At 34.7% G+C, this 12,500-nt stretch overlaps 1 long non-coding RNA gene across 1 annotated transcript in view; it reads right to left on the bottom strand.

The window, feature by feature from the left end:
- LOC135214071 (uncharacterized) overlaps nucleotides 1-12,500 on the bottom strand; it is a 200,923-nt gene that overhangs the window by 91,363 nt on the left and 97,060 nt on the right. The window contains exon 2 of the long non-coding RNA XR_010314328.1: nucleotides 9,780-9,833. This is a non-coding gene — a long non-coding RNA (uncharacterized LOC135214071). The remainder of the gene's footprint in view (nucleotides 1-9,779; nucleotides 9,834-12,500) is intronic.

Genomic DNA, 12,500 nt, shown 5'->3' with positions numbered 1-12,500 from the left:
ACAGCCAATGGGAGGAAAGAGGGTATTTTTCGAGAGAATGGAGGCTTTCAGTTCACATCCTTGCATATTAGAGCGGCAGCCCGGACCGTTGAGATACAACGAACGAGATACCGACTGTAACCCCTACTGGTATTTAGGAGTAGACTGGTAAACTGTGGAACTGACCGTCTGCCGAAAATATATGGGTGGCTTACTTAACAAGCACCACTAAATGCTCGTTAGATTTTGGGTCTAGATCCAAGATATGAGATACCAGATGAAACTAATATATAATATATCTGCACACTCTACTGATTATAGAATGACCAGTGACAGACATTTTGGAGGGTGGGTTCCCCCTGACAGACGCACTGAAAAGGGGGGGTTAATTGGATCTAGATCCAACTTAGGAGATACCGAGTAAAATTTACACTACATCCTAGAATATTGTGGTGGTAATGACAGACGCTTTAGTGAGTGGTTACCCCCTGACAGACGCCCCACAATGAGTGGGGAGGGGAAGACAGGATCTGCATTCAACATTGGAGATGCCAAGTAAAACTTGTACTACAATTGCACTGCCTATCCTAGAATGCTGTGATGGTAATGCCAGACATTTTAGTGGGTGGTTACCCCCTGACAGACACCCCACAATGAGTGGGGGAAGCGGGAAAGGGAGGGGGAGACAGGATCTGCATCAAACATGGAGATACCAAATAAAATCTGTACTACAATAGTTCTGCACATCCTAGAGTACTGCGGTGGTAATACCAGACATTTTAGTGGATAGTTACCCCCTGAGAGACACCCCACAACGAGTCGGGGGAAGGGGGAAAGGGAGGGGGAGACAGGATCTCCCTCCATCATCATAATACCAAGTAAAATTTGTACTACAGTAGCACTGCACTTCCTAGAGTACTGCAGTGGTAATGACAGATATTTTAGTGGGTAGTTACCCCCTAGCAGACTCCCCACAACGAGTGGGGGGGATTGAGAGGGGGAGCCATGAACTGCATCCAACATTGGAGATACCAAGTATAATTTGTACTACAATTGCACTACACATCCTAGAGCACTGTGGTGGTAATGACCCTCTGGCAGACACCCCACAACGAGTGGGGAGGGGGAGAGAGGATCTGCATCCAACATTGGATATACTAAGTTAGATTTGTACTACAATAGCACTGCACATCCTAGAAAGCTGTGATGGTAATGCCAGCCATTTTAGTGGGTGGTTAGCCCTTCACAGACATAACATACGATTGGAAGGGAGAGATGGGACACCTTGAAATATTTCAAAATCTATCATAGGCAATATTAATATTAGAAAAATGGTATAAGTATCTGAAAATCGTGAGACTGATAAAATGTAAAAGGCAAAAAATTCAAGAAATATTGTGATTTTTCAGGATAAGAATTACTGCCGGAGTTATTCTTTTTAATATTCCTATTGAAGTATAGAATATTTCACTTCATTAATTTCATCACATCTATATAAATACTATGTGCGAGACTTACTATGTGTGAGACTTGCTAATATTTTATATTATATATATATATATTATATATATATATATATATATATATTATATATATTATATATATTATATATATATATATACGTATACTAATATATATAACTATATATAATATCAGCACTATCCTTTGATTTGGAGTTATTACTTCACACAAAGTATTTTATCTGAATGGGAGGGGGTCACAATTGACAACAGCTACAAGTATGTGTGCCGAGTCATTTCTGAATAATTAAACCAGTCATATGATGCCACTCTCAATTCCTCTAACAAAAGAAGTGTAAGATAAGTATTCTCGTTTTAATAGCGTCTTTTCTTGCCTATAGTTAGGACACTGCAGCCATGTCGAGGTTCGTAGCTCAACGTGTCTTACCATAACTGAATTGTTCTTTAGTTGCTGTTGGTTCGTGTGGATGAAATGAAATTTTTATCGAATATGGGAGTTCGATTGATATTAAGACCAAATCCTGCATCATAGAGAGCCGTTTTAACACCCGCACATTCACAAAGAGATAATGTATCACAACACAAATAATTACTGGAAACGGAAATGTGAATGAATTGTTCAGGATAAGCTAACTATAAAGATTAAAACACTTTCCCCCATTTTACTCCCCCTCCCGAAGTTGACGATCATACAATTTGGAGCTCCTGACTCCCAAATGAAGTTGGCCTATAATATCATGCCAATTATCTAATAGTCAGTCCACTTATTTTCGGCTGCTTCACTCAAGCTGATCTGTACACTATCACCAAGTATCAGGTACCATGTATATTCAGGGAAGAAAATCTAAACTCAAATAAAAATGATACGCAATTTGATGTTTAAAGCTAGCTGAGTGCGTTCGTCTCTTAATTTCCCACCGACACGCGCCACAGACAACCTATGTAATGTGTTTCAATACATTCTATCGATGCTGGCTTTGACGACCATTATTCGGGTAATTTTCTCCCTAATAATATTATTTTCTTTATTTGTTCATTATATCCAGTAGACAGGCACTAACATCATATTATATCCTCACGTCATAAAAAGCGGACAACCGAATGTGCAAATATGTCAGCTGTGTGCAAGGCATAGGGCGTCAATCACTGGAGTAGGCGATCTCCCTGCCGAGAGTGACTTCGGAAGGCCATATTGAAAGGTCTCGGTCCAGCTCTTAGTACTATATTTTATTGCTCCAACCATTGTGGTCAGGCCTAAGAATCTGCTCTTGGATTTAAGCAGTGTCAAGCATAAATGGTTTGCGTAAATACAGGACTTTCTTTGCATATGGTAGCGAAGTACTAAATAAACAGTAATGTAGTACAATCACTAAACACCAACACTCACAATGCACTTACTCAGTAAGCACCCACACTTGCATACATTCACTATACACACACACACACTCATACACACACACACACACACACTTAACATACACTCACACACACTCTCAATAACACAAAACACTCTGAATAACCAACACTCACTAGGCACTCACTATACATTAAATGCTCACTAAACACTGTTAAAAACAGAAATAATTTTACCAAAATACTCATTATACCCCAACACTCGGTAACATTCACTAAACACTCACGAATCCTAAATATTAATTAAACAATAAACATTCACTAAACCCTAAGCACTCATCAAATACTAAATGCTTACCAAACCCTAAATACTTATTAAATACTAAACAGTGAATGAACATCCACTCATTAAAAACTTAATAAACACTTGCATACTAAACATTTGCAAAACACTAACATTCACAAGACATTCACTAAACGTTCACTTAACATTCACAAAACATTTACTAAAACCCTAAAGACAAAACATTCACTGAATACTTACACAATAAACATTCATAACATTCACAAAACATTCACTAAGCCCTAAGACTCCGTAAACATTCACTGAATAATAACACATTAAACAGTCACTAAACCCTAAAACATCATCAAAACACTTACTCATAAAAATTCACCAAACGCTTACTCACTAAAACCTAACAATTCACTAAACACTGACTCTTAAACATTAACGATAGAAAAAATTGACAATCGCACTAATTTTTATTTTCTCTTGTTTTCTTTACATTAATGCTAGGTGATTATTATTTTTTTCTTGGTCTAGTTTGCTCTTGTATTTTTTCATAATCTTCATGAGAGAATGGAAATGTTCGAAATAACTTGTGTGTGGAGAGATTGTTTAAAAAATAGAGATCCTATGTGTCCTTCTTTAGCCAGGTGCATTATATCTAACGAGTTTTACATCAGCCGAAAATAAACCGACTATAGTAACAACAATATTCATTCATAAAACTGATAATACAAAAATGTATCTATGATTTCATTAGCATGAAAGTCAGTTGAAACCAAAAGAAGGTAGGAAGGTAGTCCTGCTTCGATAAAACAAACCGAGTAGGCTGTAGCGCAATTATTATGATCTGTACCCTGACTTAGAGTATATATTACATATGTATTACTATCTATTTAATGGGTGCGTATTACTCTATTTAACAAATGTTATGTACATAGACATTTTACAGCAATAACTCTAATAATGATAAGAACTTATATGCTACTTTATTTAAGTGCCAGTCTTCCAACCACCACTACATTAATTTTCATCTCGTAACAAAGCTAAAGCGAGTAGGGGAGACCGGGGCTAGTTGGCACACTTTTTACAATTTTGGTTATGTGAATATAAAACAAACATTTTTGCAAAATTCTTACCTACCATTAAAAAATATTAACATTCGTCTTTATCATAGAGCAAAATAATTGTTTTGTTTCTTTCAACATAAGATAACAATAAGCTTTAGAAAAAATAACTTTTCGTGCCAACTTGCCCCACACGGGGTAAGTTGGCACATTGATAATTAAAAGAAAATTACTACATTGCATTTAAATCAAATAGCAAAAATACCCTCTGAATTTCCAAAATACAAAATATAAGGCATTGGTATTACTTCAGATCGTCATCTAGTTGTAATTGTGGCAGGTGTGAGATAAATCCTTGTCATAGTCTTCATGCTCCCACATGTTACATGCCCTGCACTGGACCTACACTTCTCCTGGCTTACCAAACACAGGCTCTCTTCAGCTGAGCTTTCTTCTGGATCAACAGCAGTTCTAAACTCTGTATCACGCTGATGACTGATCCGAAGCCCTTGTGTCTTTTCGGACATCTCTCAATCTGTTACATAACCACCCGTAAAATCAAAATCTTGAAATAGTCTGTAATTCAAAGTTGAAATGCCATCAATCCTAAACCAATTGAAAATATCAGAATAAGTGACAGCCAAAGGTAAAGCCGAGGAAACCTTACCAGGAAAGTCACAGATGGGCATATTTGATCCTTTATTACCAGTCATCCACAAATCACATGCCATGTTAACACATTTCTTCAGATGTCTATAAACACTAAAATCCAGGGGCTGCAACTTGTGAGAACAATGTAGAGGAAATGATAGGACACTAATCTCATTATCCTTCCAAAAATCCAGAAACAAAACGTAAATTATATAAATAAATAGGCTTACTATCGTTATCAAATAACATGTGCCAACTTGCCCCATTTATTTTGAGTCAACTTGCCCCATCCCTACCATTTGGTACAAAAACGCTTACCAGTCCACACCAAGAAGCCTTGAATTAATCATTTTAATGGTATAGAATCTTTAAACCTAAGGAAAACTATGCTATAATTGAAAAATAATCTTTATGAATGTATAGATGTTATAGCAAATAACAGAAAGATTAAAATATTTACTCACTACCATCAAAATAGAGAATTGTCTCATAAATTCGAGCTCCTACGTTCTATCTCTATAGAATTTTGCTGGTAATTGAGGAACCAAGTGGCAATTACGCAGTATAATCTATTAGAGTCATTGCTATTGGTAAACTTTAAAAGTCATTTTGAATAAATACCAACTTACCCACCCCTGTAGCCGCCAACTTTTACCCCGGGCTCGCCCCACTATAATTGAAGTCAGTTGCTTGCTTGACAAAATAATATGACTGAATTATTATGGGTCTACAGATGACTGTTATTTATATGAAACAAATAAATAATTTTTATGTTAGATCAGCCATTGTCAACCGGGGTTCTGCCCGTGAACGATCGCCAGGTGTTCCGTAAGAATTCATGTTTTATTTAATTATTTGTTAATTATACTTATTACATTTATCTTTAAACATGGCGTGAGAAATCATAGTCCTATAATTTATTTTATCGTAACATATCGTGCGAGATTTTTTCCCTGTTTTACTAAAGGTAATTAATACAAATGCTTATAATATATATATATATATATATATATATAATATATATATATATATATATATATTATTATATATATATATAATATATAATATATATATATTATATATTATATATATATATATATATATATATATATATATATATATGTGTGTGTGTGTGTGTGTGTGTGTGTGTGTGTGTGTGTGTGTGTATTGGGGTTCCTTGGATGAGGAAAATTGTCTCAGGGGTTCCTCAAAGTGCCAAAGGTTGGGAAACACTGTGTTAGATAAATACAAAGGATATAGAAAGGATAAAGATATTTATTAAATATATCACGATAATGTATAATACAGGTCAATAGTAGCCCACTATACTAATCTAGACATTCATTATCAGGGCTTGCCCTTCCCCCTGCCCACCTGTTAGGGTGTGTCAGCAGGGGGAAACCACCCACTAAAATGTCTCTCATTACCATCACAGCATTCTAGGTATATGAAAGGGCTATTTGTAGTACAAATTTTACTTGGTATCTCCAATGTTGGATGCAGTTCCTGTCTCCCCCTCCCCCTCCCCCCACTCATTGTGGGGTGTCTGTCAGGGGGTAACCACCCACTAAAATGTCTGGTGTTACCATCACAGCATTCAGGATGTGCAGTGCTATTGTAGTACAAATTATACCTGGTATCTTTTCCGATGTTGGATGGAGATCCTATCTCCCCTTCCCCTTCCCCCACTCGTTGTGGGGTGTCTGTCAGGGGGTAACTACCCACTAAAATATCTGTCATTACCACCGCAGTACTCTAGTATGTGCAGAACTATTGTAGTACAGAATTTTACGGAGGTAATCTCCATGTAGATGCAGATCGTGTCTCCCCCTCCCCCTCCCCACTCGTTGTGGGGTGTCTGTCAGGGGGTAACCACCCACTAAAATGCCTGGCATTATCATCACAGCATTCTAGGTATACAGTGCAATTGTAGTACAAATTTTACTTGGTATCTCCAATGTTGGATGCAGATCCTGTCCACCTCCCCACTCGTTGTGGGGCGTCTGTCAGGGGGTAACCACCCACTAAAACGTCTGTCATTACCACCACAGTATTCTAGGATGTGCAGTGCTACTGTAGTGTAAATTTTACTCGGTATGTCCTAAGTTGGATCTAGAATCCAATTAACCCCCCCTTTTTCAGTGCGTCTGTCAGGGGAACCCACCCTCCAAAATGTCTGTCACTGGTCATTCTATAATCAGTAGAGTGTGCAGATATATATATTAGTTTCATCTGGTATCTCATATATTGGGATCTAGACCCAAATTCTAACAAGCAATTAGTGGTGCTTGTTAAGTAAGCCACACGTATGTTTTCGGCAGACGGTTAGTTTCACAATTTACAAGTATAGTCCTAAATACCAGTAGGGGTTACAATCGGTATCTCGTTCGTTGCATCTCAATGGTTCAGGCTGCCGGTCTATATAAGCAGGATGAATGAGACTTGTTATAAAGAGGTCTTAACTTTCCATGGTTCTGGCTTAAAATCCTGAAATATATATATATATATATATATATATATATATATATATATATATATATATATATATTCAAAACCTTGAATTATGAGAGTATGAAGAGTTTTCCTTATCACTGATTTAATGAAAGAATATATGGATGTGCACTAAGGAATGTACCTATGAATCAGGACTTTACGTTAGGGGTATAAGATATGGAAAATAATTTTAACTAGAATTATATATATCAGACTCTCTGAAAATCTAGCCCTTTTGCCTTTACCTACCCAAATACCCTAGCCAAATCCTTAATTAACATCCAGCAAAAAACAATCCTCAAAGACAGAGGAGTATACGAAATTTCATGCTGGGACTGCGACCAATCATACATCGGTTTTACAGGAAAATCACTCACGCTGATATTAACACAACATAAATGGTCAGTTAGTTATGGACAACATAGTTCATCCATTTTTAACCATATAAATAACCATAACCACAGAATAAACTGGAATTTAACACGTATAATTCATAGCAGCAAATGTCGGTGCAAAAGCCAGATGATAGAGTCAGCATTGATTAAATAAAGACAGATAATGAACATCTCAATGGGCGTCTGTGATTCACATGTCATACATAAAACCTTCCTTCAACCAACGCTTTAGAAGATTAAAGAGGATCTCTTGGTATAAATACCACCTTTTCTGTAACTTTTCTCATTTATTACCTACCTGAATAGACAGCTGTCTTTGAAACATAGTACTTAATTTCTATATTTTGGCATTTTTATATCCATTCTTTTATTACATTTACACACACACACACACACACCACACACACACATATATATATATATATATATATATAGATATATAGATAATATATATACATATATATATATATATATATATATATATAACTATATATAGTATCATATATACATACCAAACTCTGATCTGAAACGTTTGTTAATTTGCACACTGAAGCATACAATCAAGTCTTAATTTAGCCATGTTCTCCCCTTACCATCCTCTTCCCTTCCCATCCCCCTCTTCGTTCTCTCCCTCTTCTCGCCACTCCCTCCCCTTCACCTTCCCTCTTCCATCCCACTACCATCCCCCTCCTTCCCCCTCTACAATAACGAATCTCCTGAGACGCATTTATTATACAAATAATACTGTGTAAACTAAGCGTGAGGCGCCACTCTATTTATTAACGATTTGTCGAAATTCTGGGAAACTGAATTCTATTATCATGATTCAGGGAATTGGGGAGATTAATACCAGTTGCACACAGCCTATGATAAACATCTCATTTGCTGCCTGCGGCAGGAGAATAGGAATGCCAGCTTAACTTTGAAATTTCGACGAACTCTGGAATTATCAGTGGATGCAAGCGGTGCTCTGTAGTAAATTTGTAGCATTATCAAGGAAGAGTATTACTGTTTCGAATGCAATGTTTACACACATTATACATATATATATATATATATATATATATATATATATTATATATTATACATATATATATATATATATATATATATATATATATATATATATATATATATATATATATATATATATAAATACACATTTAGATATATTTTTTATACAAAATTAGTTGTAAAAACCGAAACCATCTTTGATAAAAATTAACTTCGTCCTAAGATTATCTGCAAAGAAAAAAGCGCTTGAGCCGGGTATTATTCTGATTAAAAACATATAAAGAAACATACTAAAAGATGACGATGGTCGAAGTGAATCACTCTTTGGTTAGAGCTTTTTTTTCCTTTTTTTTCGAGGATTTCTTATATTATTAATGGTTGACATTATTTCAGTCTCGAGAGAGCAAGAGTCTGCTGCTCCAAAATGAATTCGAACAATCAAATGTATATTATTCTAAGAAAACTTTCAATTGACCTATGGCTCAAAATCTTTTCATTGTCATTCTTACATACACAGAATTTATGTCAGTTTTCCTACAGTTTTACGAATTCCGATCCAAGGAAGACGATTATCAGGTCTCTCATTCGCATTGGGATACCAATAGTATTCCATGACTCTTTCCTGGCTTTAGAATATAATAATCGCCATTCAGCTGAGATAAACAGGACTTAAGGCATCTGGTGTTCGCTTGTCAATAGTACTGTGTTGCAGATATAATTTTATGATATCCCCGCCGTGGAAATGATGAAGTTGCATTGGGTAAATGTAACGCTGGCGTTGACTTCGTGGCTGGGCAGTAAAGGAAATGATGATTATGAGAGTAATGATTGCTGTACAAATTGTAAATCATGGAAACGTGAGTAGGCTAAGCTGGGAGGGGTGAATGATGATAATGTCCATTGTGCGACACAACCCTTTACTTCGAGTAATATATCGAATCGCTTTCACTTTTCGTCTAAAATTAAACGAACAACGGTAGTTTGAACTGGTATATTGAATCTAATTTACTTCGCCTGTTAATCAGTAATATAAAACAGAAAAAAAATATTAACTTACCACAGGGTTTAAGAAGGTTCTATCACCATTCCACACAACAGAAGCAACTTCAACCTGAAGGAGTAAAAAAAAATAACAATGTCAAAGGAGAATGTCCCGCCCTGGAGAAAATGTTGCATACGATGGCCATCTTGAATGATTTAAAGATACCTATGTATGCCTTAGCATATATATTACATAACACATATCAATAGACATTCTCTATAGTATTTGGCAGTGATTCCATTGTTTTTTTTTTTTAATCAGTTGACGTACCTTATTGTATGAAAATAAATGTATTTGACTCTGTGGAAAAGGACGCTACTTTGATGATTTATGAGAGAGAGAGAGAGAGAGAGAGAGAGAGAGAGAGAGAGAGAGAGAGAGAGTCAATTTTCTACTTAATACAGGTAGCATGACCAATACTGAAAGTACTATGTTACTACACAGCATACACTGTTATTATCGTTACTCACTACAAATAATAGTTAGTTATGTTAAGAAGCCATAGGTACATTGAGCAATCTCCGAAGAGTAACCAGTATCCTAAAAAATTTAATTGTTCTTAAAATGAGCTACTTTTATCAATGTGATGGAAATATGAAAAGAAAGATCAAAATGCGGAAATAGGTATTTCCGTAAAGACATTCTTAGATCTAATTATAAATTCATATATGCGATTTCGTCACTGTCATGAATGGCTTTCATATTACGAATATATTTTTGATCTGACCTAATCAACATCAAATGTTAGTTAAAAAATGCCTGTCAGAAACTGCTCAGAATTAAAGGTCATCACGCATATTCTAAGTTTGGTGTTAAGCTTGGTTTTCTTCACATGGTTATTTTCTTATATATTTTTGGTATCCATTGCACTCACGGGCATCCTCCTATCTTTAAAAATTAAAAGTCAATCAAACACACATCTAGAGGAAGTCTTTAAGCGTAGAGAGTCTGGATAACTGAATTTATAAATGTGATGCACGAGAGAGAGAGAGAGAGAGAGAGAGAGAGAGAGAGAGAGAGAGAGAGAGAGAGAGAGAGATGCCTAAATTTGAAAAGTAATTACTCTGGAAGCTTCTTTTTCCAAAACGCAAAACGTTAATAACATCGTCTTCTCTGAATGAGACAGTCAATAATGTAATTGCCTGACTGTATGACTGATAACCATTTTGGAATTCCGGGAAACCTAATGCAAAAGGGTTCAGGGTCAGATGGGCCATCAATCAGAGGCCCGTCTGACCCTACCCTTACATTTCATCAGCTACGATAACTATGCGATTGGAACCTTTCTTCAAAACAACTCGACGACCATTCATCATTCTTCAGTTATTCCTCGAAGATTTATAGCCGTTATGAAGTGTCTCGGGCAATTGGACAATTCGAATGGGAATGCTGATGCAATAAAGTTGGTGTTAACTGCATGAATCGCCTTTCAAATTTTTCACGTTCTTATTTTATATTCTAATGTGATACTAAGCGTTCGCTTTGTATTACTGCAATCATGTATGATCAGGGATAGTATTCATTGTCGATAAAATAACTACGCGTATATAAATTATAATAATTTTAGAAGAAATACACTGTTCCTACCATCCGGACAAAGTTAAGTGGACATTGATATATACAAGAGCACATTACAAATGATACCGTTCAGAAACGGAAACACTGCTACACTTACTAGAGGCAGAATTTAGTTTAGGTTTTGCGATCATTCCTGAACTTATTTTTTGCTCCGTTTTTTTACTATTACATTAATATGAACTATATATATATAATATATATTATATATATATATATATATATATAGGTATATATATCTATATATGTATTAATAGATATATATATTATTAGATAATATATATTAATATATAATAGTATATATATATATATATAAATTATATATATTATATGTATATCTATATATATATTATAATATATTATATAATATATAATATAATATATTATATATGTAGATATATATATAATATATATATATATTATATATTAAATTAATATATTATATATCTATATTATAATAATAATTAAGATAAACTATATATTTATATAAATATAATATATAGAATTATAAATAGATAGATATAATTATTAATATATATATCTATTCTATATCTATAATATAATATATAATACTATATATTTAATAAAAGACCACAATAAAACAACATATATGTTACGATCATTTTGAGGAATTGGTCATTTTGCAAACTGCCCGGTCATTTTGGAAAATGACCAAAATAAGTGTCAGTATGCAAAATGCCCAAATAATTGTGGTCAATTGACCAGAAGTTTGGTCATTTTGCAAAATGACTATTAGTATCGTTGGTCATTTTGTAAAGTTACCCCAATAGCAGCTGGTCATTTATTCAACATTAAAAACTTACATTACACATTACAAGTATATTAGAATATTGAAAAATGACCAGAAGTTTGGTCATTTTGCAAAATGACTATTAGTATCGTTGGTCATTTTGTAAAGTTACTCCAATAGCTGCTGGTCATTTATTCAACATTAAAATCTTACATTACACATTGCAAGTATATTAGAATATTGAAAGAACTAAAACTGAACTTGAAAATTATTTGAACAATTATCAAAATTAGCATTATCTGACTTGTTTGAACATGAGTTGCTGCATTTACATCTGCTGTTGCACAATACTTCGTTTTTTAAGCATTTACAGCGTCTGCTCCGACATGACTGGGTGCAGTTACACTTAC

This window comes from Macrobrachium nipponense, chromosome 11 (genome assembly GCF_015104395.2).
Source record: "Macrobrachium nipponense isolate FS-2020 chromosome 11, ASM1510439v2, whole genome shotgun sequence".
Taxonomy (NCBI): Eukaryota; Metazoa; Arthropoda; class Malacostraca; order Decapoda; family Palaemonidae; genus Macrobrachium; species Macrobrachium nipponense.
Note: the sequence above shows the minus strand (reverse complement) of the source record. Positions and strands in the feature narration are given on the sequence as shown.